The sequence below is a fragment of the Lutra lutra genome, chromosome 12, assembly GCF_902655055.1.
Source record: "Lutra lutra chromosome 12, mLutLut1.2, whole genome shotgun sequence".
Lineage (NCBI taxonomy): Eukaryota > Metazoa > Chordata > Mammalia > Carnivora > Mustelidae > Lutra > Lutra lutra.
Window position 1 is genome coordinate 62,616,872 of NC_062289.1, and position 26,234 is coordinate 62,643,105.

Consider the following 26,234-nt stretch of genomic DNA (forward strand, 5'->3'; position numbering starts at 1 on the left):
TGCTCTTTTCTGCAGTTGGAAAGGGTAGGTGGACAAAGTAGGGGACAGGTGATGTGATGAATTTGAGGTTATTAATTAATTGTTAATTGGTTAAGTGCCTTGACTACTGTTTTAGAGCTGCAGGTCACAACTCCTTGGCTGGTCAAGAAATCATTTTAGTAGGTCACAACCAGCACTCAAAAAGTGATGCGCAATAGAAGAGAAGATAGAATATAGTTCACAACCATAAGGCTAAGTATTATTTTTAGAAACTTAATCAAAAAAAATTTTTTTGTTTTTAGAAATTTTTAGAAAGTTACATATGTGGTCTGAGTCAGTATATAGAGATATTTAATGTCACAACTCAGTATATGTATATATGCATATATATATATATATGCATTTTCACACATAGATGTGTGTATATACATACATGTATATATTGCATGTCTTAAGAGTGTTTGAAAGTCCAGAATGACTAGTATTGCAGGTGAGTTACAGAAGAAATATGAAGAGGATATAATCTATGTAGTTTAATAGAGGAGAAAGACCAAGTATTGATTTTTTTTCAAGTATTGATGTTTATTATTGTCTTAGTTTACCAGAATAACAAAACATATCCAGATATCAATGAACAGTAAACATTCTGCCATTTAGAAATACTGGAAATATAGGGTGTGAAGATTTTAAACCACTGTAGTTATTATAGAGCTATTATAATATCATTGATAGATTTAAAATATTTAAAATCTAATGAAGTATAATCAGGACTAAAATGATTTTTGGACTTCATTTGATTTTCACTGCTGATTTACACAGCTTTAGGATCTTCTGTATTTTTGGTGTTTTCCTGGTCAGTGTTCAGGATCTATACGTACATAAAGGGTGGAGAGGCATCCTTTGAGCTCAGAGAGTGCTCATTTCCAGGTTCCCAGGTGAGGCTTGGAATGTACTCTTGGTTACTTAGTCTACTGAAGAAGACCTTAGCTACCATTGAAGGTTGAGGAGTCTAATTTTTTGGCCTCTTTTCAACCTTCTTCCTGTTCTTATGTCTTTAGCATCTGGCACAGGGCTTGGCATGTTTAACATCTGGTAAATTCTTGTTGAACGAATGCCTGACTCTTTGAATTGCTCCTCATTTTTCTTGAGTAAATGCCAAGTCCTTACAATTGCCTACAAGCTCTTGGGACCCCCATTGCCTCTTTGACCTCATCTCCTGCTACTTTTGCCCTCATTCGTTCTGTCCAGCCACACTGCTTCTTTGTTCCTGGACCCTTCCCTGAAATGCTCTTTCTCAAACATCCATGTGTCCGACACCCCCCACCCCCACCCCCGGGCCCTGCCTCCTTCTAGCCTTGGTTTTGATAACTGCCTTCTCAGGGAGCATTCTCTGGTACCACTTCCCTTTGGCTGTACTGGCCGTCCTCTGCTCCACTCTGTACTTGCCTTTGTACATGGCCTTTACCATTTCTGAGTGAACTACTTAATTGAACTGTTGGGTATGTTTAATGTTCAACTGTACACCCTTGTTCTACTCACTGATGTGCCCAACCGCCTGGAATAGTGTCTGGCCCTTGGCGGGTATTCATACAGCCTGCCAGAGGGTTGCATGGTTCAATGGGTTTGAGTGTGGAGTTTGACATACTTGGGGTTCTTCTTTCTACCTCACACGACTTGGTGACTTCTCTGATCGGTTCCTGGCATTTAGCATCACCCCTTCACAGTGCTAGGGATTCAGTCCTTTGAAACAGCTTTCTACAGAGAGTTGGGTCCATTTTTAATGTTAAATATTTAAATAGAGGTCAATAAAATTAATTGATACCGATATTTTTATCTTTACCATATGAAAACCAGTCTTGACATTTAATTATAAAAGCACAGACTTATTTATCTTTGTCCTGTTTTCCATACTAAATTTTAGAATTTTAGAGAAATAACAACTTAGGTCCCTTTTATTTTTGGATAGTATGTGGTGGAATATTTGGCACATAATGGGTCTTCAAAAACATTGCTGCCTCACCAGCCTGGGACTGAGTCCACTGTGGCTTCTGAGAAATCCTGGCTGTGGCCACCCACTGTGCCAGTCTTTGGGGGTCAGGGCTCTTATGTGCCAGCTTTGTTCCACAGTATCCACATTTGTTTCTGCCTGTGGAGTGTTCATGGGAAGTGATCAAAAGGGTCTGAAAGAAGTGTGCTTATTGGTGAATGACTTGTTGTTATTTCCAAACAGACTCATAAAGTCTGGGTTTGAGGGTAATACTACAATAATATACCTTAGTTTTCAAGGGAATTCCCAAGAATAAAACATATCCGTTTTTTGATACGTCAGCTTTACTTTATTTCTTAATTTAACCATTTGTTTTGATGGCTCTGTGGATCTGCTTGTAGGATGGAATAGGGTTCAAATCTTAGCTTTGCCTCTTAATCACTGTATGACCTTAGACAAATCACCTAAATTCTCTAGCCTCTGGTTGTCTCATCTGCTAACTGAGGATACTAACAACATCCATACAAGGTTGCTGTGAGCATTAAATGAGATACGTAAAGTGACTTGCAAGAAAGGCACTGAGCAAAGATTAAATATATGTTAGCTTTATTGTTATTGTTACTATTATTGCCTAGAAATGAATGACCAAGATGCCTGAGTATCTTTATCTGCTTGATTTCTTCTTGTTGTAATTAATTAAGTAATCAAACAGGAGGTCAAAAGGGGCAGAGAATAGAACACTTGGGCCAGAGCTCAGAATCCTGAGTATGCACGGCTGTTTCTTGAAGTAGGCCTTGTCTTGCTCTCAGGAATGTTGAAACCCCAAGCCTAAGTGCTGTGTGGTAGGATATGTGGGTCATTTTGACATGTATCTCTATAATGCCAGTGGCTACTGTTCTTTCTTATAAGGTAGGCTCTGTGATAAGCAGATGCCAGTGGTAAGGTGGGGAAGGCAAGAGGCCAAGTTCTTTGCCCCTGGGACTTGACCCACCTGTGTCACTTGGTCAACACTCTTCACCTCCATGTTCCTTGATTTCTTCCTCACTGATACAAAGGAACAGGGCTTGAGCTCATTAAGTGTGAGAGCTTTTAAGATATGAGAGGTGGGAATTTGCCTCAAGTCTTCCTCTGAGGCTGCTATTCTAGGGAATGCCAGATATGAGATATGGATATGGTTGAGGGGTACAGGGAAAGAAGTAGATTGTATAGAATAACCCAGAAAATATGAGACCTAGCCTTAGAAAATGTGAGACTTGTTCTTAAGAGCTGGTATTCTCATGGGGGAGTCCCATGTAAACATGAGAGAGGGTATATGCAGATAGCCCAAGAACACTGGAAAGTGAGTGAGGAGGATTGTAGAGGGTGAGGTAAACCAGGAGGACTCTTGGGATGAGGTACTTCTATTGTGAGTCATATGTATTAGCAGCTGATCAGAAGCAATGCTGTTCTTTATATAATTTGACTCTATATTTAATATTTATGACCAGTTACCCAGGCCCCTATTGTCTTTCTAAGCTCTGCAATGACCTGAAAGGTAGATAACCTTATCTTCATTTGTTAGCTGTTGTGCTCAGAGATGACTTCATTTCCCTGGGGTCAGGCACCCAGTCGTGGTGGCTCTGGATTTGAACCCAGGGCAGGCTGTGTCTTTGGCTCTTTTACTCCACCAGTCCAAGTGCTCATGGAGTTCCTGTCATAGCGACTGAGTGTTTGATTCCCTTTTTGGCTTGTAATAGATATGGTAACATCTCCATTTGGATGTGTGCTAATATGCTTTAAAAAGTATAGTTTGACCTTGAGAACTCCTCCCAGAATGCTTGAGAAATGAGACAGTACTTTATTGCTTAAGAAGCAAAAAAGGATCTTGATGTCCCAATCACTGTCAGGTTTTTCATTGCTTTCAAGTACTTTGTGATCCTTTGTGGAAGTGTAGGTCTTTGTCTTCCTCCCCTTGAGTTTGGAAATAACTAGGAAACTACTGTTGGACTTGAATGTCACTTAAAAGAAATCATCGTCTTCATTGTTGTTTCCTTATGGTGCTCATTCCAGCTTTTAGAAACTTTATTCGCCCTTTGTGTGCTTTGAAACATTTAATTCTGCCTTTATGGATCCTGAAGCATCCCGCTTTTAGATTTTACATGCGTCCTCCGCACTTGTGCACGCACACCTCCCTATGTGCGTGCACGCTCATGCGCATCTGTGTGCACGTGTGTGCGTGTGCGTGTGTGCGCGTGCGCAGAGGCCGCGTTGCCTTACCCGGCAGGAGCTCGAGCTGCCATGTTGGCTCCAGTACTTCCTCGCAGTGCAGAGCTGCCCGGGGGTGGCCTTGTCCTACTTTCCTCATACATAGTTCCGGCCTTTATAAAGCTTAGCAAAGGGAGCTTCAGAACTTTGCAGTCTGCAGATCTCAAGCCAAAACAGCAGGGAAGATAGAAAACCTGTCTGTTTAGCCATAGGCAGATGGACTGTTTTTGCTTTGACTGAAAGATTTTCTTGGTTGAAGGGCGAGGCGGGGCGGGAAGAGTCTGTGAAGGTCTGTTGGCCGTCCCGCTGTCCTGTGAGCGCAACCCTCAGAGCTGTTGCCGTACTGTGCTGGGTGGGAGGAGGTGTGTGTGGGAGCCTGCCAGCACTGCCTTACTCCAGTAGGTGCACCCCGAGGGGCCTTGGGGACCAGTTCTTTGAGGAGGCTGACCACTTCACCAAGGGCCCCTCATGCAGCCCTTTGTGCTCCACAAGAGATGACTTTCGGATGTGGCCATCGTTGTGCCTTATTTCTTCCCTGGCAAGCAGGATGGGACTATTTCTTTGTTGCATCTGCTTTGAAGAGGTCCTTCGTTTCTATTTTGGGAGCAGAAATCTCTGTTAGAAGTAAGGCAGACAGCCGACAGAAGGCAGCTGGCTTTGGGATCCTTCTCCTCAATCGTGGCTCCGGCTGGTTTGGTGTCTGCTGGGAGTTGCCCAAAGCTGCCCTCTTCCTCTGCATTCCTCGATTTTGAAAGGCACCCATGAAATGGTTGGTGATGCTTTGTTAAGATACAACTTGTCAAACTGTTGGTGTTGGCTCTGCGGCTGGAACCTCTCACTCCTCAATCTTCTTTGCATCTCACCCTGGGCTCTGCAGGGAGGTTGCAGGTGATGCTCCCTGGAGGCCTGACCTTTTCCCAGGGCGGCCTCAAATTGGGTTGAATAAATGGACACGCACATTTTATGTCGTGAAAATGTACCTAACGAAATTTATGCATCTGGGGTGGAAGTATAGGTCCATCCTTAAGGAATGCCTCAATGTTTCTGAAAAAAGATGTAAAGTCAGTATAGTTTTGGGAAAGAGACCTATATTTTCTATTTTCCTTGATCTCTTTGTGTAACACTGAAGTATATTACCTACTACTTTGAGTTTTTTTCTCTCCCAACTTACAATTTATACAAAATGGCTCTCTTGTCTCAGGGCATCACTGTGTTTTAAATGGCTACAGTTCCCAGCTGGAAGCCAGTCCAGTTTCAGAGAAGGGCACACTGCCAGATTTCCCTCTTAACCTTTGTCAGGAATAAATGTCTTCCTTTACCTTAAAGAGAAAGTGAGGATGTTGTGAAGGTTAGGAATAAATGTGTCTCACTTCCCTTATGATGTTTCAGTCTATTGCCACTCATGTATCCCCTTCTTGGGGCAAGGGAGGCAACCTCCATGATTCATGTTATTTTCCAAGAATGCCTGCAACTCTGCCTCTGAGTCTTGTTCTGTCTCTCAGCAGCTCATGATTCCCAGACTGTGATCACTGAACCTACAGTGCCATGCAAACTGCTGGAAACGTGTTGGGAACATGGCATTCAGAAGATGGTTTGGGCTGGGGCAGCCACTCTAGAGAATAGTACGGAGGTTCCTCAGAAAGTTAAAAATAGAACTACCTTATGACCCAGCATTTGCACTACTAGATACTTACCCAAAGTTTACAGAAATGTAGATTTGAAGGGGGTACATCATGCACACTGATGTTTATAGCAGCATTATCAGTAATAGCTAAACTATGGAGAGAGCCCAAATGTCCATCCACTGATGGATGGATAAAGAAGATGTGACATATATATATATACACACACACACACAAACACACACACACATATACACAATGGAATATTACTCAGCCATCAAAAGGAATGAAAACTTGTCATTTGCAACAACATGGGTGGAACTAGAGTGCATTATGCTAAGTGAAATAAGTCAGAGAAAGACAAATGTCATATGATTTAAGAAACAAAACAGGTGAACATATGGGGCCTGGGAAGGGAGAGAGGGAAATAAACCATAAGGGACACTTAACCATAGAGAATGAACTGAGGGTTGATGGAGGGAGGGAGGTGGGGGGATGGGGTAGATGGATGAAGGGTATTGAGGGCACTTTTTATGATGAGCAATGGGTGTTGTATGTAAGTGATGAATCACTGAATTCTGTTCCAGAAACCAATATTGCACTCTATATTAACTAAAGAAAATTTAAATTAAAAAAAAGAAGAAGTAAAAAAAAAGAAGATGGTTTGGAGCTAGTGAGATCATCATCCCTGCAGGGCCATACTTTATCACTTTGAAAACCTATGTATGGATTCCTCAAATGCTTCAAGCAGCAGGGTATGGTCTATGTGTAAAGAACTCTGCTAGCATCTTCTCTGAGGTTCTAGGCTTAATAATTCTCATTAAGGGTCATTCTCTTGGGTGAACCATTCTACTGAAGGCTTAATTTCCGTGGTGGGGGCATGATATTATTGCTCAGTCTTCTTCCTTTGAAGCTCTGGACTTTGTGTTGAGCTGCGTTTTGTGAGATTATGGAAAAGGCATATACTTACTAGAATTGAGGGTGGAGAGACCTGGGTGGGGTCTATAAATTGGCCTGTTTCTTTCTCTGCACAGGGTGAAGTTCCATGGTGTGGGTCATTGGTTATTTTCACACGTGGAGTTGGGCCCAAGAGAGTTAAAATTTGCTGAAAAGAAGAGGTGAAGTTATTGAAATTCTCTGCCTCCTATGTCACAGAACTGGTGTTTTTAGGTTTTTTTTGGCTTGAGTGTGAAAACACTGCTGCCTGAGAGGCTCAGCACCCGGGGATGAACCTTGGAGATAATGTTAAGGTTTGCTGAGTGATTTATGAGGGAGTAGGAATATATAATACAATCCTGCATATAGACTTCAGGAGAGTATGATAGCTTTCTATAGTGAATAAAATTTTTATTTTGTAGTCTCTTAAGTAATTTAATTGATTTGAGTGTTTTTAAAATATCTCTCTTATTAAACCAGTCCTTTAAAAATCTAAAATAGAGCTTTAGTCACAATCTTTTTTGTATTAAAAAATAATTTATCTCTTAAGGATAGCAGAAACCGAATATATTTACATATTCAAATTTTATTTTAAACAGGGCTTAAGTAAAATCTTGCTTAAGAGAATTAAAAATCATCTGTTTAAAAATTCAAAAATCTTTATATTAACATATATTATTTGTTTCAAGAGTACAGGTCTGTGAATCGTCAGTCTTACACAATTCACAGCGCTTAACATAACACATACCCTTCCCTATGTCCATCCCCCAGCCACCCCATCCCTCCCACTGTCCTCTGCTCCAGCAACCCTCAGTTTATTTCCTGAGGTTAAGAGTCTATTATGGTTTGTCTCCCTCCCTGGTTTCATCTTGTTTCATTTTTCCCTCCCTTCCCCTATGATCCTCTGTCTTGTTTCTCAAATTCCTCATATCAGTGAGATCATATGATAATTGACTTTCTCTGATTGACTTATTTTGCTCAGTATAATACCCTTTAGTTCCATTCACGTCATTGCAAATGGTAAGATTTCTTTTCTTTTTTTTTTTTTTGGATGGCTGCATATTTTATTGCATGTATATATATATACTACATATTCTTTATCCATTCATCTGTTGATGGACATCTAGGCTCTTTCCATAGTTTGGCTCTTGTGGACATTGCTGCTATAAACATTGGGGTGCACGTGCCCCTTCGGATCACTACCTTTGTATCTTTGGGGTAAATAACCAGTAGTGCGATTGCTGGGTCATAGGGTAGCTCTATTTTCAACTTTTTGAGGAACTTCCATACTGTTCTCCAGACTAGCTGCACCAGCTTGCATTCCCACCGACAGTGTAGGAGGGTTCCCTTCGTTCCACATCCTTGCCAACACCTGTTGAATAAAAAAATCAGTCTTAAAGCACTTTTAATATAGGTTGTCAGGAAGTTGGATTAGCATTTTGTTTCGGAATTAGAGCTGGGTTATTTGACCTATACAGTTTTTTCCATTTTGGTTGGGAATGAATTATTGATATGAATGGGAAATTAAGAACAAGTAACAAATTCTTCCTTTGGAAAATTTCTTAGGGATCTTTTTGTTTTTAACCTTTAGCTATAAGATAGCTAAATGCCAGAAGAGCGACAAGGATATCTGGCAAAAGTAGTGACTACTAAGAAACATTTCTAAGCCCTGACTCAGTTTTATAGGTAAAATGAAATAACCAGTACTGGAGAAATTATGGATTTATTGTTTGGGGGTAGAGCATGAGGCTAAGTGTCTTCCACCTAGTTGGAATTAATTTAGAGGTTCTGAGTGCTGTTTTGAAGAGTTGCATAAATTCTGTTGCTTTGGCCTTATTGCAGAAAACTAGAGATTGACAAGTCATAACTCTTTTAATTTGGCTTCTTTAAAAAAATGTAAGAGCCTCCCATGTGCCACTTAGCCTGCAGAGTCTAAGGGGATGTCAGGGTGATGGTGATGTGGTTCTTTCCCAGAAGGAGTTTATAGTCAAATAGGAGAAATGACTTTTCACTTATTATGGATGAGGCAGGTGGGAAGGGCTGTTCTATTGTACCAATTATGTATGCATATAACATATATGTATGTATTTTATATATCTCTATACTTAATTACTAAGTTAAATTTATTTCTGTTGCTGCATAACAAATTGCCATAAACTTAGTAGCTTATATCGATACCCATAAATTACTTCACGGTTTCTATGGGTCAGAAGCCTGGGCCTTGCTTAACTGGTCCTTACTCAGGATCTCAGAAGTCGGCAAAGTGTGGTCCCAGCTATGTTCTCATCTGGAGGCATGAGTGGGAAGAATCTACTTCTAAGATCATTTAGGTTGTTGGTAGCTTTCGTTTCCTTGTAGCTATAGGACTGACGTCCCTGTTCCCTTGCTGGATGTCAGTTTGGCGCCTCTCAGCACCTGGTGGACCCTGCAGTTTCTTGCCACATGGCCTCCTCACAGTCCTTGTCACCATATAGCAGCTCACTTCTTCAGAGGTAAAAAGGGAGTCTGTCTCTCTCTAGTCTGCTGAGATGGAGTCTTGGATAGACAGCACTGCCTGATTAAGGGAATGACCTCTCATTACTTCTGCCATATTCTGTTGGTTAGAAACAAGTCACAGGCTCTGCCTGCCCTCCAGAGGAATTTTGGCCACCTCAGTACATTTCTGGTTATTCCACTGCCTTTTTTTCTCAATAAGTCTGAACATTTGAATCCTAGGAAGACTGATGAGAACAATCCCAGTTGAGGAATAAAAACTACTGTTTAGAAAACCAGAAGTGGATTATTTCCCCCCTCTCAGTAGATCATAAACAGGAGAAAGTAATGTCTGTGGGTGCATAGTATTGGTACTGAGGAGTTACATAAAAACAGCAAGGTGTTTGTCTTATGTGTTCGGGGTGGACCTCCACAGGAATCTCACAGGATCCTTTGGCTAGACACGGTCATTTTTTATCTGGATGTCTTAGCTTTGGCTGATCACTCAGGAGTGACATATGGTAGGAACACACTTTAAGGGACAAGTCTCCTGGAGAGTACGCTACAGCACACAAGCTAGACAGATGGTGGCTTATTCAACCTTGGACAGGAGTGTAATCCTACACATTGGCAGCCTGGGTGCTGAGAGGTGCTTGTGGTATCTGAGGCAGAGTTGACCAAGTTTACCCAAAACTGCTTCGTAAGGCACAGGGCAGTCATCTGACATAATCTGGAATGGTGTGAGGCACCTAGAGCATACTCACTGAGGTGAGAGGAGGATGATCGTGACAGATTGTATGAACTGGAAGTGGACCTGGACAAAATCTGGAATGCCAAACTGGAGAATGTTCTACCAATGGGGTAAAGGGCAGGTGTCAAGACAGCCTTGCAGACAGAACCATGGATATTCCCCTAAGGGTCTTCCCTAAGCAGGGGTCCGTGTTGTTCCCACAACATTAAACATATTTCATGGGAGGAAAAATGTGCCCCTGGGCCTGCCTCTCTTTACAGTTAAGGATTGTGTGGATCCTTATGCTCACAAGATAATTCAGACTGTTAAGATTTAAAAAAAAAACCCATGTCCAATAAGGGTATTGTTCATTATTTGTTCCTGGGCCCTCATTGAAGAAAAGGTTTGTATGTTGAGAGGAGTAAGTTGTGTCTCTTTTGTTTGGAAGATAAGAACAGGGTGCCCCTTGTGGCTGCTCAAAAACTCATACGGGGATTTTGTCCCTAGCTCAGTCAGGTCCCTGACCTCAATTGTTTTTGTTTTTGTTTTTTTTTTTGCTATAATTTTCTCTTCCTTTATTATTTGATGTTTATCTTTGCGTTCTTAATTTAATCACTTTGGTATTGTGGCTTTTATTGTGATAGTTCTCAACTATATTTGTGGAACTTGGGGAAAGGGAGGGTGCATGGAAAGAAACCAAGAAGTGGTTCGCTGAAATTCTTTATTTTTCCTTTTAGCAGTTCAAGCTCTATATTTGTAACATCACACCATTGTCTCCGTATTGGACCATTTTCAAGAACTCACATCAGTTTTCATACAGCTTAAAAGGTGAGTAGAACTTGAGACTCTTTGATAATGACTGTGAAGCAGAGGTTGTCACAGCACTAACTGTTATGAGATGCTGTACCTTTCAAGAAAGTCATGCAATTTCTAGGCACAAAAACTATCTTACTAATTTAACTTTTTCCCGTAGGAGGGATGCATGATATCAGCTTAAATGTGGACTTTTCTTTTTTGTTTGTAATTCACCTTGAGCTGTGAATGTATATAAAACACATATTTCTAGATTTACTGGAAAAAAAGAATAATCTTACTATTCAGCTTGTTTGTTGCTGAGCCTGAGCATTTAATGCCCAGATACTTACAAACATTTAAGATCAGTGGGAAATGGGATTCTTTATTTGTCATTCTAAATTCTGTGTTTTGTTTGATTTCCTACTTCAGAAGATGGGGATCATGATGGTATTGCCATGAGAAATAAAGGAGCCATCCTACTTAAAACAGCCTCTGGCATATAGCATACATTAAATAAATACTAGTTCCTTTCTCTTTCTTAGCTGTTGTAACATCAGGTGGACAGGTTTTTCTTTCTCTGTACTGGTAGCACGTGTGGTTTGTTATTGTGAAGAGGGGGTTGACTTCCTAATTTACTGCATTCGGTTTTACATTTGTGTGCCTGTGTGTTGATGTTTTGGAGAGTGGGTGTAAGTGGCTGGGCACAGGGTTATCTGGAAGGAGAAGCACAGGGTTATCTGGAACGAGAAGCTTAGGAGAAGCTGTGTATTTTGGTCATCTCTGGACATCCTCAGACCCAAAGACACATTTAGAGTCGGCCCTTGGAGGGATAGTCATCGAAGGTGCTGGGAGGGTACCAGGAGAAGCCTACCCTCCCTCAGCTTGCCCACTGCCAGGTTTTTACTTTAGGCATACCCCTTCACCTCTCAGTGCCTCTATTTGGTCAACTCTTAATTGATTTTAGTGATTCTTGTTCTGCCTAATCGCCAGTCTATGGGGAACATTAAATGAAGAAATACATGAGAGTTGTCAGGGAAGTAAGAAATTCTATAAAATATAAGGTGCAACTTTTTCCTAAATTTTAATGTGCCAGGTATGACTCATTGTTTATTCCAAGTTTTTACTAGACTATAAACTTTATAAGGGCAAGAATCTTCCCTCCTTCCCTCCTGCAGTTCACCACCCCCCTCTCCCACCCCCCAGGGCCTAAAGCGGTGCCTGGTGTAAGGGAGGAGTTCAGTAAAACTTTTGTCAAATGAAATGAATTGATGCAGAGTCCCACTCTGGATGCTCTCTCAGAGCATATCCAGACTTTTTATTTATGGTTGCAGTTGGAAGTAGATGGGGCAATTGGAGTGATTTAATGTGCTTCCTCCCTGAGGTGCACAGACCCTTGAATTTAAATGGACTTTTCACAGTTTGGAGCCTTCCTAAAATTGTAGTTGCTACGAAGCCTGCGGTATATAACAAGTCACACACACTCTAGGTCCACGTTGGGTGCAATTCCTCTCTGTTGGTGAGAGAATGCAGTCCGTATGTGTTTCTTTCCTGAGTCAGACACTTAACCAACTGAGCCACCCAGGCGCCCATTACTTGGTGAGTGTTGATGAATTGTGCTGTTTTTCTTCCATAATTTGGCATGCCCACCACCGGCTTAAGGTGGGGGGCAGCAACCCATCTCTCCCAGTGCTGAAGAGAGTGTGGGCACTGTTTGGGTACTCTTTCATCATCTCGGATAGAATCTCCTTTAACCTTACCCACCAAAAACTAAAGCCATCCTCAAATAGAATTTTACTGGATAACTGAAATACCGCGGGACCGTGCAGCTCGATTTACAGAATTGTGACAAAAGTAGAAATATACTTGCAAGTTCCGTAAGAACCCGATTTCCCACCATATATGGGGTTACCTCATTCTGTCAGTTATTTTCAGCAACTTTCAAAATTCGTGATGGAAATCTTTTTCTTGACTACGTTACTGTATATGGATTTTAAATGAAATACAAGGCTATGTTGCTCCTTATGAACATTAGAATGGCTAAAGAACAGATCCCTTTCTGCAAACCTGCATGTTGCTTTGTGCCTCTCAGGCCATTTTCAGGCACCATACTTGGATTCTGAGGTGTTGCAAGAACTTTCACACCTCTAAAATAGGTTTACAGCTGACTGTCCTGGAATTTATATTTGCACTGTTACTTGTAAAATTCTGTCTCTCGAAGCTCACAGCTGGACTGTGAGACATTCCTAAGGGCTGATAAGATGGACAGGTGGCCTTACAACTCTGCTCCAACTGCTGGGCTGGGAAAGCCCAAGGAGGTCTGGATGTTTGCACGAATTGCAGCATGTGCCTCTCTTACTGTACAGTGGATTTTTTTGGACTTGGTTCTAAAACAGGGTTGGGTTACCATGTTTAGGTTGTTATTAAATGTATTTTAAAATTTACAATTGTGACCTCCTCGATAAATTTAAAGACACATACTTCTTGGCTGCCTCACATTTGTAAGGTGTAGTTGGAAACACGGGTTTGCCTCAAATTCTGTCCTTGCCACTTTCCTTCACTGTTCTACTCTAACAAGTCCTGAGCCTCTCTGGATCTCGGCTTTTCTCGTCTTTAAATGGGGTAATATTTATCTTGTGGACTTATTGTGAGATTGCCTAATTCAGCATTCATGCACAGTAGGAGTTGCATAAAATGTCAGTATTTGCCATCCAAATGCTAGTTCTTATCCAGGGACCATGTGTTGGCAGGATCAGAGGAAAAGAGGGAGCAGAGGCATGGATCTCTCTGTCCTCTTTCAGGGTGAGGGGGTGTGCTGAGGAATTTCATGAGGCATCTTCTTGCTGGAGCCAGGTGTGGTGGAATGTGGTGCTAGTGACTTGACTGAACATATTTCTTCTAGGATGTAGGGCAAGAAATAATTAATTCAAGCTTTCCACACCATTTCCTGTCCTTGTTATGAGAAAAACCTCAGACTTAGATCTGGTTGGCTCTCGGCACAAATAAGAAAGGTTCAGATGGGGAAAATCCCACCTCTCTTTTGGTTTCCTTTAAGGTCCTTAAAGGATCAGAAGTAGATGGTGAGGAACAGGAAGCAGTGTGAAAGTCTTCTGTGTAAGACCTGTGGTCCCAGTGGGGAGATGCTCCAGCATTAAAAAATAACCTTAGGGGGCGCCTGGGTGGCTCAGTGGTTTAAGCCTCTGCCTTCAGTTCAGGTTATGATCTCAGCATCCTGGGATGGAGCCCCGCATGGGGCTCTCTGCTCAGGGGGGGAGCCTGCTTCCCTCTCTCTCTGCCTGCCTCTCTACCTACTTGTGATCTCTCTGTCAAATAAATAAAATAAAATCTTAAAAAAAAATAACCTTAGGGGCACCTGGGTGGCTCAGTTGGTTAAGCCTCTGCTTTGGCTCAGGTCATGATCTCAGGGTCCTGGGACTGAGCCCTGCTTCCGGCTCCCTGCTCAGCAAGGAGCTTTCTTCTCCTTCTCCCTCTGCTGCACCTCTTGCTTGTGCTCTCTCTCTCTCTGGCAAATAAATGAATAAAATATAAAAAAAAAAAAAAACTTTAGATGCTAGCCATACATCCCTAACCTGAACTTCCTGGCTTTGCATGAAATTTAAACTTTTAAGGAAACTCAAAGAGGCTCAGTAGTGCTGGGAGAAGGGACACCTTTGAGTGTAGGTCCCTGCCTTCTATACTGGTAAATAAAGCAAGGCTTATTTTCTCCAGATATTTCCTTGGCATGTATAATAAACCAGATTAAACTGTGAAAATGTGATAAAAAAAAAACATTTGGAGCTATGGTGTAAATGACCATATTGTGCTGGAGGTTCCCTAACTTGTAGCAGGATTAAAACTCTGCTTTATAGGTAGGTTAGGGTCATTCAGAGGTGACACTAAAACTTCCTGTATGTACGAGAAGCCAGTTAGTGGTGGGTTGGTGCCTCCTGGCCTTCTAGTTTGCCATTAGGGAAGTGACACCAAAGTTCCCATTGGGAGGAGTCCCGGGACAGATGCCAGGTTGACTAGTTCTGGGTTGCCCGTTGGCTTCTGAAAGAATTTTTGGGTTCTCGAATCCTCATTCAGACCCTCCTGCTTCCCCCCTTAACTCTCTTTCCTCTTCTTCCTTCCTCCCTTCTGCCTACCCGTATACACAGTGTCAGGGGACTCAGATCTGAAGTCCATCTCACTGCTTTCCCTTCATTCTTTAAGGGTAAGAGCAGCAAAAGAAAAATCCAAACTCCACAAGGGCATCAGGGATGTTTTGCACCCTGTTTGAACTAGGAAAGATCAACAGTGTGAAGAGAAACTGGAGCAAGCAGGAGCGCCACTTTTAGAGATAGCGAAGAGAACCTTGTTAGCGCCGTTATTTCTGTCTGTGGTCTGGGAACTTGGGAATTTTCTTTGCCTATTTGTTGGATTGTGTCCTTCTATTATTAGACTATATCATTTTCTTAAAGTAGACTCATTCAGAACTGTATCAGAAAAATACCTTTTCATTTTTGCTTTAAAATCAAACATGCTTGCAGTTTCGTCAGCCCATGGCTAGCACAGTAGTGTCAAACTGCTAAAAAGCTAGCAAATTTTCCACCTAAAAATTTTGTGGGGGAGGTAAGGGTAGGGGGCGTGGGGAAGAGTATAAAAATAAACCTTCCAGAGATTCTGGGTTGCTTGGTGGCATGTGTATTTTTCCATGGTGAGGGAGGTTAGAAATAGCATTGCTTTTTATGGGAGTCTCAGCAGCAGCTCAGAAATTTGGCTTTGCAGGCTCAGTCTCTCTGTGTGGGTGAGGCAGCTTCTGCAGCCTGTGGGATGGGGGGCAGTGCCTGGCAGCACGCTCTGGCACTGTCACTGTCTGTCTTCCTGCCTCCCCAACCCCCGCTTGGTGTCACCCGGATGAATAGCACTCAAGTGTAAAATGTGCTTACCAAGGTCAGGTTCTTGTGATGACTTGCCGGTGGCAACCGATGCCAATTGTAACAGACTGAGTCTCAGCGGTCCCCACAAAGTCACATTGGTCCATGTGTGAGGGCGATCACTGGGAGCAGGTATCATAATCTGTGAGGGAGTCGTCCTTCAGGACTGCTGTGTGTCAGACTGGCTGAACGTCTTGAGCTTATGTGAGGTGACTTCCCCTTAGAGTTTTGATATCAGTGGGGTGGATGGGCCACGCCATCAAAAGAAGTCCTTATGGATTCTTGAAATTTGTTCGTTACATAATTTTCACAAATAGAGGTAGGTTGCCAAGTGCTTCTCAAATTCAATGTAGAAAGGAGATGGAAGGAAGCAGCCACTGCGACAGAGGTTTTTAACCTCCAGGGGACCCAGGACATATGTGAATTCCTTGAAATTGTGCCTGTTCCTGCAGAGAAAGCCAGAGGGCTTTGATGGGATTCTCAGTAAGATTTTGACCTCTAAAAAAGGTTAAGAGCATTTGCAGCAGAGCATAAGATGTGAAGTTCATTTAACTTGGAAAAATCATTTTGGGGGGCGCCTGGGTGGCTCAGAGGGTTAAAGCCTCTGCCTTCGGCTCAGGTCATGATCCCAGGGTCCTGGGATTGAGCCCCACATCGGGCTCTTTCCTTGGTGGGAAGCCTGCTTCCTCCTCTCTCTCTGCCTGCCTCTCTGCCTACTTGTGATCTCTCTCTGTCCAATAAACAAATTAAAAAAATCTTTAAAAAAAAAAAAAAGAAAAATCATTTTGGAAATGTAATGAATGTGGGCAGAGGAAGATGTCTACTGGAATAAAGAGGACAGGCAGAGGGAGGAGAGGGGTCCAGTTATAAATTGTTTAACCTAACAACACAAAAAGGGACTGCTGGAAGTTTCCATTGGGATTTTGCTTTGTGGCTTTTTTCTTGAACTTCATGTAATACTTGTTTTTGTGTCAGAGATGATTTCTGCTGAAGGCCTTTTGGCAATGCTTGGTTAACTCTGCAAGCTCAGTGCTCGGGAGAGGTGCCTGCTGCTCACAGGATGTCTGGGGTCTGTATGGATTCAGCCTGACATTTAATGGTTTCTCCTTCTTTTCCTGGGATCTACTTGGCTATGGTACTCCACATTTTCTACACCTGGAGATTATGACAGGGAAGTCAGGGGATTCACCTCTTTGGATACGGTGGAGGAAACATTCAAGCAACGAGGGTGCTTCGTGTCCGTTTCCACAACACGCTGTGGGCTTTGGGGCTGCTCAGTGGTGCTCCGCTTCAGTGCCTTCAGTCTAACTGGACCAGTCTCATTCGGGAGACAAGATTGCTGAATGAGTGTACAGATAATTTACAAATACAGAGCATTACAGCTCCCAGTGATCATGTAGGAGAGAGTGCCAGGCCAGGCCAGGTCAGCAGTGGTACACTGCCTGGGCTACACCTTCCACTTGGGAACAGAAGTTGTTCTGTTGAGTTCACAGGTAGAACTACAGGAGCCAGGAAACCATAATATTGACGGGCTTGTCAGTTACAGCAGCCACTTGTCTGTCTTCCACAGCAGCACTTTGGAGATGGGGCATTTGGGGCAGGGAAGTACTCATCCTAAACCCTCTCTGGCTTGAGTTTGCATTAACTTTTTTAAAAGTTCCTAAGTTGCTGCCTATTATGTAGGTTCTGTTCTGTTCTAGTATTTTCCCTGTGCTGTTATATTCCAAGAATATAATGCCTTGGCTTTCTTTACTTTAAGACTTGGGTTGAGCTGCGTTTACCCAGTACAGTGACTGGGCAGGGAGTTCTACTTCCTATGGTGTTTAGTCTGGCAACTGCCACATGTGAGATATAAAAATAAGAAAACGTCCTGAGATTCTTGGATCATTTGAGAAAGAGTTGTTTCACAGGGCCAGGTGGGTTTGTGAAATGTTTTTTAGTGCTTTGTAAGATATAATGGTGCTTTTGAGTCATTATTAAAAGAAATTTTTACCATTTAGGATTGTGATAGGTTACTTACTTTTTTTTTTTTTTTCCAAGATTATATTTGACAAAGAGAGAGGCAGCAAGGGAGGGAACACAAGCAGGAGGAGAGGGAGAGGGAGAAGCAGGCTTCCCGCTGAGCAAGGAGCCCGATGCGGGGCTCGATGCCAGGACCCTGGGACCATGACCTCAGCTGAAGGCAGATGCTTAACCAACTAAGCCACCCAGGCTCCCCTAGTTACCTATTTTTTCACCTTTAATTGGTTCCCAAACTTCTGCTCCTCTTTTTTTTTTTTTTTTTTTTTTTTTTCTTTTTAAGTAGGCTCCACACCCGGTGTGGAGCCCAAAATGGGGCTTAAACTCTTGACCCTGAGATCAAGATCTGAGCTGAGATCAAGAGTTGGACGCTTAACTGACTGAGCCACCCAGGTTCTTCTCCTCCTCCTCCTCCTTCTTTTTCTTCTTCTTCTTCTTCTTTAAATTGTGGTAAAATGTATATAAGTTGGAGAATTTGGAACCTTTTGCATAGCTGGTGGGAATGAAAAATGGCATAGCTGCTATGGAAAACAGTATGTTTTAACCATTTTAAGTGTACAGTTCAGTGGCATTAAATACATTTTCATTGTTCTGCAACCATCACCACCAACCATCATCTTGAAAAACTTAGAACTCTATACCCATTAAACACTAACTCCCCATTCCTCCTGCTTTCTGCCCCTAGCCCCTGGCAACCACCATTCTCTTGTCTCTATGAACTTGACTAGGTTCCTCATGTAAGTGGCATCATACAGTCTTTGTGTTTTTGTGACTGGCTTATTTTACTTAGCGTGGTGTTCTCAGGGTTCACTCATGTTGTAGCATGTGTCAGAATTTTCTTCCTCTTTTAAGGCTGGTAATATTACATTATGTGTGTATACTACATTTTGTTTATCCTTTTGTCCATTGTTGGACCCTTGGCTTGCTTCTACCTTTTGGCTGTTGTGAATAATGCTGCTACGAACATCAGGGCAAACTTGGGCTTTCAAAAGTATGCAGATGTTTATCAGTCACTGAGACAAAGCAGTTGTTGGAAAAGGAGCAGTGGGAAAATAATCAGCTGTTTGTGATAAAATCTATCTTTAAGACACATCTGTAGAGCTGTGCATTCTGAAGAGGACTTGGGCACAAAGATGAATGGGAAGCAAGTCCTGCTTTACAGAGGGACACATGATCTGATTGAGGAGATCCACAACACGTCCTTAGTCATAGTCCATGGTGACATGTCCTCAGCATGTTGTGCCGAGGGGACCCAGAGCAGAGATATCTTGTATACCCATCTAGGAAAGTTTGTTGGTATACTCACAGAGGTGGTGACATTTAAAGTAGGTCTTAAACCATGAACTCTAGTTTTCTAGGTGGGCAAATGTAAGGGGAGAGCATTCTGAGCACTGGGAAAGTCTCACACAAATGCATGGATGTGGGAAAATTCATAGTGTGTTAGGAGAGTGGAAATGTGGTTGGGATATAGGGTGCTTGAGAAGGAAGGCAAGAAATAGAGATAGGTTGGAAAAGGAAGTTGGGACCAGACCATAAAGTATTTGGATGTGGTGCATAGATTATCCTGTAGCATGGGGAACCCCATTTTGGGCTTTTCAGGGAAGATGATGAAATTAAATATGTGTTTAGGGAAGTTGAGTCTGGTGGCCATGGGTAGGAGTGAATGGAGGGGAGAGACAGAAACTAAGATCAGCCAGAAAGAATAGCATGGGGGCCTTTCCAGGGAAGAAATGTAAAGGCTTGCCCTAGGCAGCAGTGACAGAGAAGAGGACCTAGAGTGGCGAGGCCTTGGGTGTGCCCATGGAGCAAATGTGGATTCCAGAATAACTTTTGTGCTCCAGCCTTGGGTAAACGAGAAGATGGTATGGGCAGAGACAGGCAGCCTAGGAGATGGAGCTCACCCAGGGTGAGATTTCTTGACTGGCATGTCTGTAGAACATCTGTGGGCTGTTTGCTAGAGGTCAGTTAGACAGTAGCCTGAGGTGAGGAGAGGGCGTGACAACAAGATGCAGATTTGGCTGTCATCAACCTGTGGCAAGATCATCACAAAGGTGTAGAACCAGTAGGAGAGCAGGACTTCTAAAAAGGGCATGGAGAGCCTCTGCCTTCAGCTTGGGTCATGATCCTAGGGTCCTGGGATGGAGCCCCGCATCAGGCTCTCTGCTCAGCGGGGAGCCTGCTTCCTCCTTTCTCTCTCTCCCTGCCTCTCTGCCTACTTGTGATCTCTGTCAAATAAATAAATAAAATCTTAAAAAAAATAAAATAAAAAGGGCATGGAGGCCGTAAATAGATAACTTTCTTTGTCTTATAATAATGATGATCATCTGCTCTGTTGCCAAGTTTTTGTCTGTCTCTTGAGTTGTCTGAAAACAGTTGTTAAGCTTTAATATTTAGTACTGTGCATCCTTTTACCTCATCAGTGAGCCTTAGAGATTTTCCCCTTGGTATATCCATTACCCAGAGCATTTTCTGTCTATACCTGGATGCCTTAAGGCCTGTTGCAGTCACACTTACTCTCATATGTATCATCTAAAAAAAAAAAATTATTTCAGATAGTGTATATTATAGTCAACCTTCAATGTAGGTGATTTTGCCCATGAACTCCTGGTTTCAAAATCCCCTAACATAGTATCTTGTCTTCTTCCTGTAACTGTCTAGAAGAAATTTTAGGGATGTTACCCCAGGGAAGACTGGGTGGCTCAGTTGGTTAAGCATCTGTCTTCGTCTCAGTTCATGATCTCAGGGTCCTGGAATGGAGTCCCACATCAGGCTCCTTGCTCAGCAGGGAGCCTGCTTCTCCCTCTTCCTGCTGCTCCCGCTGCTTGTGCCTTTCTCTCTCTCTCTCTCTGACAAATAAATAAATAAATAAAATCTTTAAAAAAAGAGAATTTTACCACATTTGTTAATCATACCTTAATAAAGCTGGAAAAAAAAGAATTTCACTCCATCTCTAAATTCAGTTGAAAAAATTTCCTTGTTGATATTCTGCCATTAGAAATTGGGAACACTCAAAAGCTTTGTAATCAATCTTCTTTTAAAAATGCATTTTAATGAATATTACTTTATTAATACAGAACCAAAGAAAAGGATAAAATGGGTTTTATGTTCTATATCTCCTGGATTGAATTTGATATACAGATGTGAGAAATGAGTTCTTGCTTTACTTTGGAAAGTGGGTGAGGGGGTGGCGACATTTTTTTGGGTAAACAGTCTACTCTTGGCCTGTGTATCCTCATTTACATTCTTGTCTCACGCCCTGGCTGTGATGATTTGACTCTGTTGAGGGGGCTTTTACATTTTCTCAACCATCTGCTCTCACATTATGAGGGGGGTGGTGCTCAAATTATTATTATTACTATTCTGATTTCGTGTAGAACTTAGTATGGGTGAGTGGAGAGAGAAACACATTATGAGTGGACTTAGTCTAAGTTAAAATCAGATAGTTGAATATTTATTTCAGAGAAAATGTCAGTAATTAATATAAGCTTCCTGAAATTAAGAATAATTAATAGAAGATCAACTAAAGAAACTCTGGTGACATTGGTTTAGTGCAGAGAAAAATGTTAAAAACTTTATATCAAAGGAGGCAAAGAGATTAAAGCAAAATGTACCTATCAAGCTAGTTTTAGTATAATAACCTGAGTTTCTAGAGTTTTTAGAAAATCTAGCGTAGACCTAGAAGCTATCAGATAAATGACCAGGTACTATTATCATTATCTTCAAAAATGATTACTGTATTCCATGTAAAAGGTAGAATGGGAATAATTTATCAATTTATGGTCCTCCCACGTTTTGAACAAAGATTTACTTATGTAGCAATTCTAATGTATTCTGTGGGGTTTTTTAAATTGATAAAACAGAAGTTTTATAATTCTTCAACTAACTGTATGTAGAATATAAACCAGAATAAAATGGGCATATGCTCCAACCTCAATTTCAGATGGTTAAAGTGAAATGATCTCTTTTTAACCACCTTCCATCATGTTAGCCCAAATTACTTCAATAAAGTCTGTTCCATATCTGTTTAAAGGACAAAAGCTTATTGAAATTGAAAGATTTACTTTGGACATCCATAATAGAATGGTTTACATTAGAATTATGTCAATTTTACAGCAAAGTAAAATTTTAGATAGGACCAAATATACAGCTTTGGCTATTTCATACTGAAATATTGTTGATGATACAATTTTGGTAATTTTAGCAAAAAGGATCCATAAAGGAATCTATAAAGTAATCTGCATAATATCATGACTACAAATGAAAAATGCGCCATAGTAACAGATCTACCAGTTTTGGCAGTAGACTGTACTTTCTGTTCTTTGGTGACACTAACAAAGAGGTTAAGACCTACTAATACCACTGTCCTACACAGAAACATTTAAAACACCACCAAGAAAAAAATAAAAATGAGCAAATATGGAGCTTTGGCAAAAGAGCAAAAACACTATGGTAACAGCATCATCCAAGCCTTTGGAGGCCTTTTGGCAGTTGGGGGCCTTTAGAACCTCACCAGGAACTTGAGCTGTGTTCTGCTTTGCAACAATTGAGAATGTTCCCCTGGTTGGTAATTTCCACATTACTGTAAGAATCCCAACACTAGACCTATTTGGTAGTTGTTTTGAAAATGCTCTGAGCTTGAATAGTATTATTCTGTTGAGTTCTAATGGTTTACTTCTTAGGGACTTACATCATGTTTGTTTCCTCATTTGTATCGATTGCATAGATGAATAAGCTGAGGGAATGAGAGATTACATGAGGCATATAATAGGATTTCTGATGACTCTTACACTGTTGGAAGGGATTAATAGAGTATCGTAGATTGCAGCACATTCAAGGATTCATAAATGTGTAAATATGAGTGAGATTTCATACTGTTAGTTGGCTGATTAATTGTCTAATTACTTAACTTTAAACCTTCTTCAGAGTTGTCATCTGTCTTTAATTTACAATTGAATAAAAAATATTGACTCCATCTTTTGGGAACTTTAATTTTTAGTGGAGAAAGCATAAAAATAGGGACTGTGATTAAGAATTGCTAGTTCCCCATTGTAGTACTTGGCAAACTAGAAGACAGTTTGGCAAAATCATCTGGGGTCCATCTGTCTCTGTTTTAGAGGGCTCTGCTTACCTGCAGACCCAGCTGTGTCCAGTCCTGAGCCCTAGGGATTTTCATGGAGAGAATAACAGCTGTATTGCAGATGACCAAATGTGAACTCTTCCTTGCTGAAATTTGGTGGGGTGAAGAATCACTCTCAAAAATAGGCTTCCTCCTACCTAAAGAAGAACCACATTTATTTTAGTCTTTCATATGTTGGGGGATCACAAGAGTGCAACAGCCTCTGGGGGAACCACTGGAACATTTTGTATTTTCAGTCTGGGACAAGACTGGTTATTGACTGTGTGTGTACACCTTTCCCACATCTGGTGTGTAGTTCTTTTTTTTTTTTTTTTTTTTTTAAAGATTTTATTCATTTCATTTGACAGACAGAGATCACAAGTAGGCAGAGAGGCAGGCAGAGAGAGAGGAGGAAGCAGGCTCCCTGCCAAGCAGAGAGCCCGATGCGGGGCTCGATCCCAGGACCCTGGGATCATGACCTGAGCCGAAAGCAGAGGCTTTAACCCACTGAGCCACCCAGGCGCCCCTGGTGTGTAGTTCTTATGCGTTGGTAGTTGTGGTGGGTTTAGAAAGCCGGTGGGATGACAACCTTGTGGAAGACTTCAGTCCTCCTGAGGATGGCTGGACGGTGGATGCCTACTCCTCTTTGTTGATGGGAGCATCCATTCCTTCCTCTTTATCATCAGAATGGGTGACTTTGTTTCTCCATGATTCTCAGGGACCTCGGTCCCATGATCCTTGAAGAAAAAGAGGAGCTGGGGATTCCTTTCTGTTTATGATTCTTCATAGTAAAGTGTTAATACTTTGGGTGCCTTAAATGTTTAGTTTGTAGTCAGTGTGATGGTTAATTGTATGTGTTAACTTGACTGGGTCAAGACGTGATCAGGTTAAACATCTCTGGGCATGTCTGTGAGGATGTTTCCAGATGAGGTTAGCATTTGAGTTAGTGAACTTGGTAGATTGCCCTCCTCATTGTGGGTGGACACGTCCAATCTGCTGAGGGCCTGCAGAGAACAGAAGGTGAAGGACTATGCATTTACTCCTTTTGCTTCTTGTCTGCCTCCTTCAGCTGTGACATTGGTCTCCTGTCCTTGAACTGGGGTTTGCCCCATTGGCTTTCTGGTTCTCAGGCTTTTAGACTCAGACTAGAATTATACCACTGACTTTCTGGATCTGCAGCTTGCAGATGGCAGATCCTGGGATTTCTTAACCTCTGTAATTGTGTGAACCAGTTCCTCATAATCAGTTTTTTCCCCTCCCTCCCTCCTTCCCTTCCTTCCTTCTCTCACTCTCCACCCCCTTTCTCTCTCTTTCTTGAGTGCGTGCGCGTGTGTATGTGTGTGTGTGTGTATCCTACTGCTTTTGTTTCTCTGGAGAATCCTGACTAATACAGTCAGTTTGAGAGTTTGTAGCAGCTGCCTCTTCATTAATCTGATTTTGTTTATATTGTAAACATTCTTCTATATCTCAACATCCGCCTTTTTACGCCTTTTTACGTATCTAACTTACTCTAGATAAAACAATCCTCAAGTCATTAGAACACTATAGAACTTTTGCTTGGCCAGAAGAATTGATAGCTATTAAAGCTTCCATTTCTTTGCTTTTCTCTTCTTCTTTATTCATTCTCCAGACAGATATTCTTAACAAAGAGAATTTGGGTTTGTTTTAGGCATGGTTTTGTGCCTTATTCCTATACTAGTTTGTGCATATTTTCCTTTTTGATAAGAAGCAAATCAGGGTTTCCTGAAAGAATTTTGTTGTTCCCTATCAGTTGTGTGGCCTACTCCTTATTGGTAGGTAGGTAGCAGCAAAACACTTAGTGAAATATGAAACTAATTAGAGGTCAAGCACTGGATATATTCTAAGAAGTTCGAGTATAACAAAAAATGAAAACGTCTTATTCCTATTTTTAAATCATAGCCGATTTATACCAAACCTTTGCCTCTAAGATAGGCCTATAAAAATAGAAGAGGTGGGTGTCTGCCTTCAGTTCAGGTCGTGATCCCAGGGTTCTGGGGTCAGGCTCTGATTTGGACTCCCTGCTTGGCAGGGAAGTCTGCTTCTGTCTCTCCCTCTTGCCTGTGGCTCCCTCTGCTTGTGCTCTCTTTCTGTCAAATAAATAAATAAAATCTTAAAAAAATATGTAAGAGGGTACAGTCTATGTAAGTGCTATCATTGCCAGTACCAGTGAGCAAATCTGGAAACCTTGGTCTGCGCCATAGTTTTCTGAGAGAAAGTTAGCTCACGCAGGGGCCAGATCCAGATCTGCTGTGACACCTGTGGATTTTAATTTCCTGCGGGTAAGTAAACTCTTAAAGTATTTTCTTAGTTTACAGGCAGTAAACACCTAAACAAAACTAAAATGGACTATCCAGATTGGATAGATTTTGGGCCTCTAAGTCACAGTAAAATAGTTCACAAAGAGAGTGAGTAGCGGCATACATATCCACTGACCCTCCCTTTGTCCTGTCAGTCAGTCCGTGTTCACGAACGTTTTCCACCTTTCTGACTGAGGCCCAATCTGTTGTGCTCCGAAAACAAAATGATACATGATATAATAAGCAGCAAAGCTTTCTTTGCCACCAAGAGGGGCATCTGAAGGCGAAATCAGTTTTAGTTTTTTCATTCATTTTACACATTCACTCATTCAGTAAATAATTAACTGAATACTTGTTGATTGAAATTAGAAAGTATTAGTCCTGGCAAAAACCTTTTACCAGTTGAATTGTATAGTTGGAGAAGCTGAGGCTCAGACAGCTGTAATGGTCTGCATGTGGTTATAGAGCATGTAAATGGAGCAGCAGTGTCCTGACTCAGGTCTCCAGGTCCCTCATGCACCTTTCACCTCATCAAAGGCTTGGTCTTCCTTACTTCCACAGCGAACTCTGCAGACTGGCCTGGTCTGAACTGCAGCTGATTTATTCCAAACCTTGACAACTATGATCTTAAGATTCTTAGGAACAGTAGGGTCACATTCAATATAAATGTGATTTATCTTTAGGAATTCCTAAATTTTAACAAAGCAATGTTTCTGGGGAATAAAAATGTGTCATCTCACGACCAATGTAATTTTCTCCTGCATTCTTAAGCTTACAACTCCTTCTTTTCCTTCTTCTTTTTTCTCCATTCCTTTCCTTTCTATTCCCTTCCCTTTCCTACATTTCTTCTTCTTCTTTTTTTTTTTTTTAAATTGTGTCTTTTGTTTTTGAGTTCAAGACTGAGGAGTCCCAAGCAGTGGCCATAGCATAGGGATTTTTCTAAAGATTTTATTTATTTATTTGACAGAGAGAAATCATAAGTAGGCAGAGAGGCAGGCAGAGAGAGAGGAGGAAGCAGGCTCCCCGCCGAGCAGAAAGCCCGATGTGGGGCTCGAACCCAGGACCTGGGATCATGACTGAGCCGAAGGCAGCGGCTTAACCCA

General features: G+C 41.7%; 1 protein-coding gene across 6 annotated transcripts in view; it reads left to right on the plus strand.

Annotated features, from left to right (window-relative positions):
* Nucleotides 1-26,234, plus strand: part of LDLRAD4 (low density lipoprotein receptor class A domain containing 4) — a 422,279-nt gene that overhangs the window by 46,474 nt on the left and 349,571 nt on the right. For 5 of the 6 annotated variants that reach the window (XM_047696220.1, XM_047696215.1, XM_047696222.1 and 2 more), the window contains exon 2: nt 10,708-10,798. The gene's annotated coding sequence lies outside the window, so the exon portion shown is untranslated. The remainder of the gene's footprint in view (nt 1-10,707; nt 10,799-26,234) is intronic. The other variant, XM_047696221.1, reaches the window with a different exon arrangement.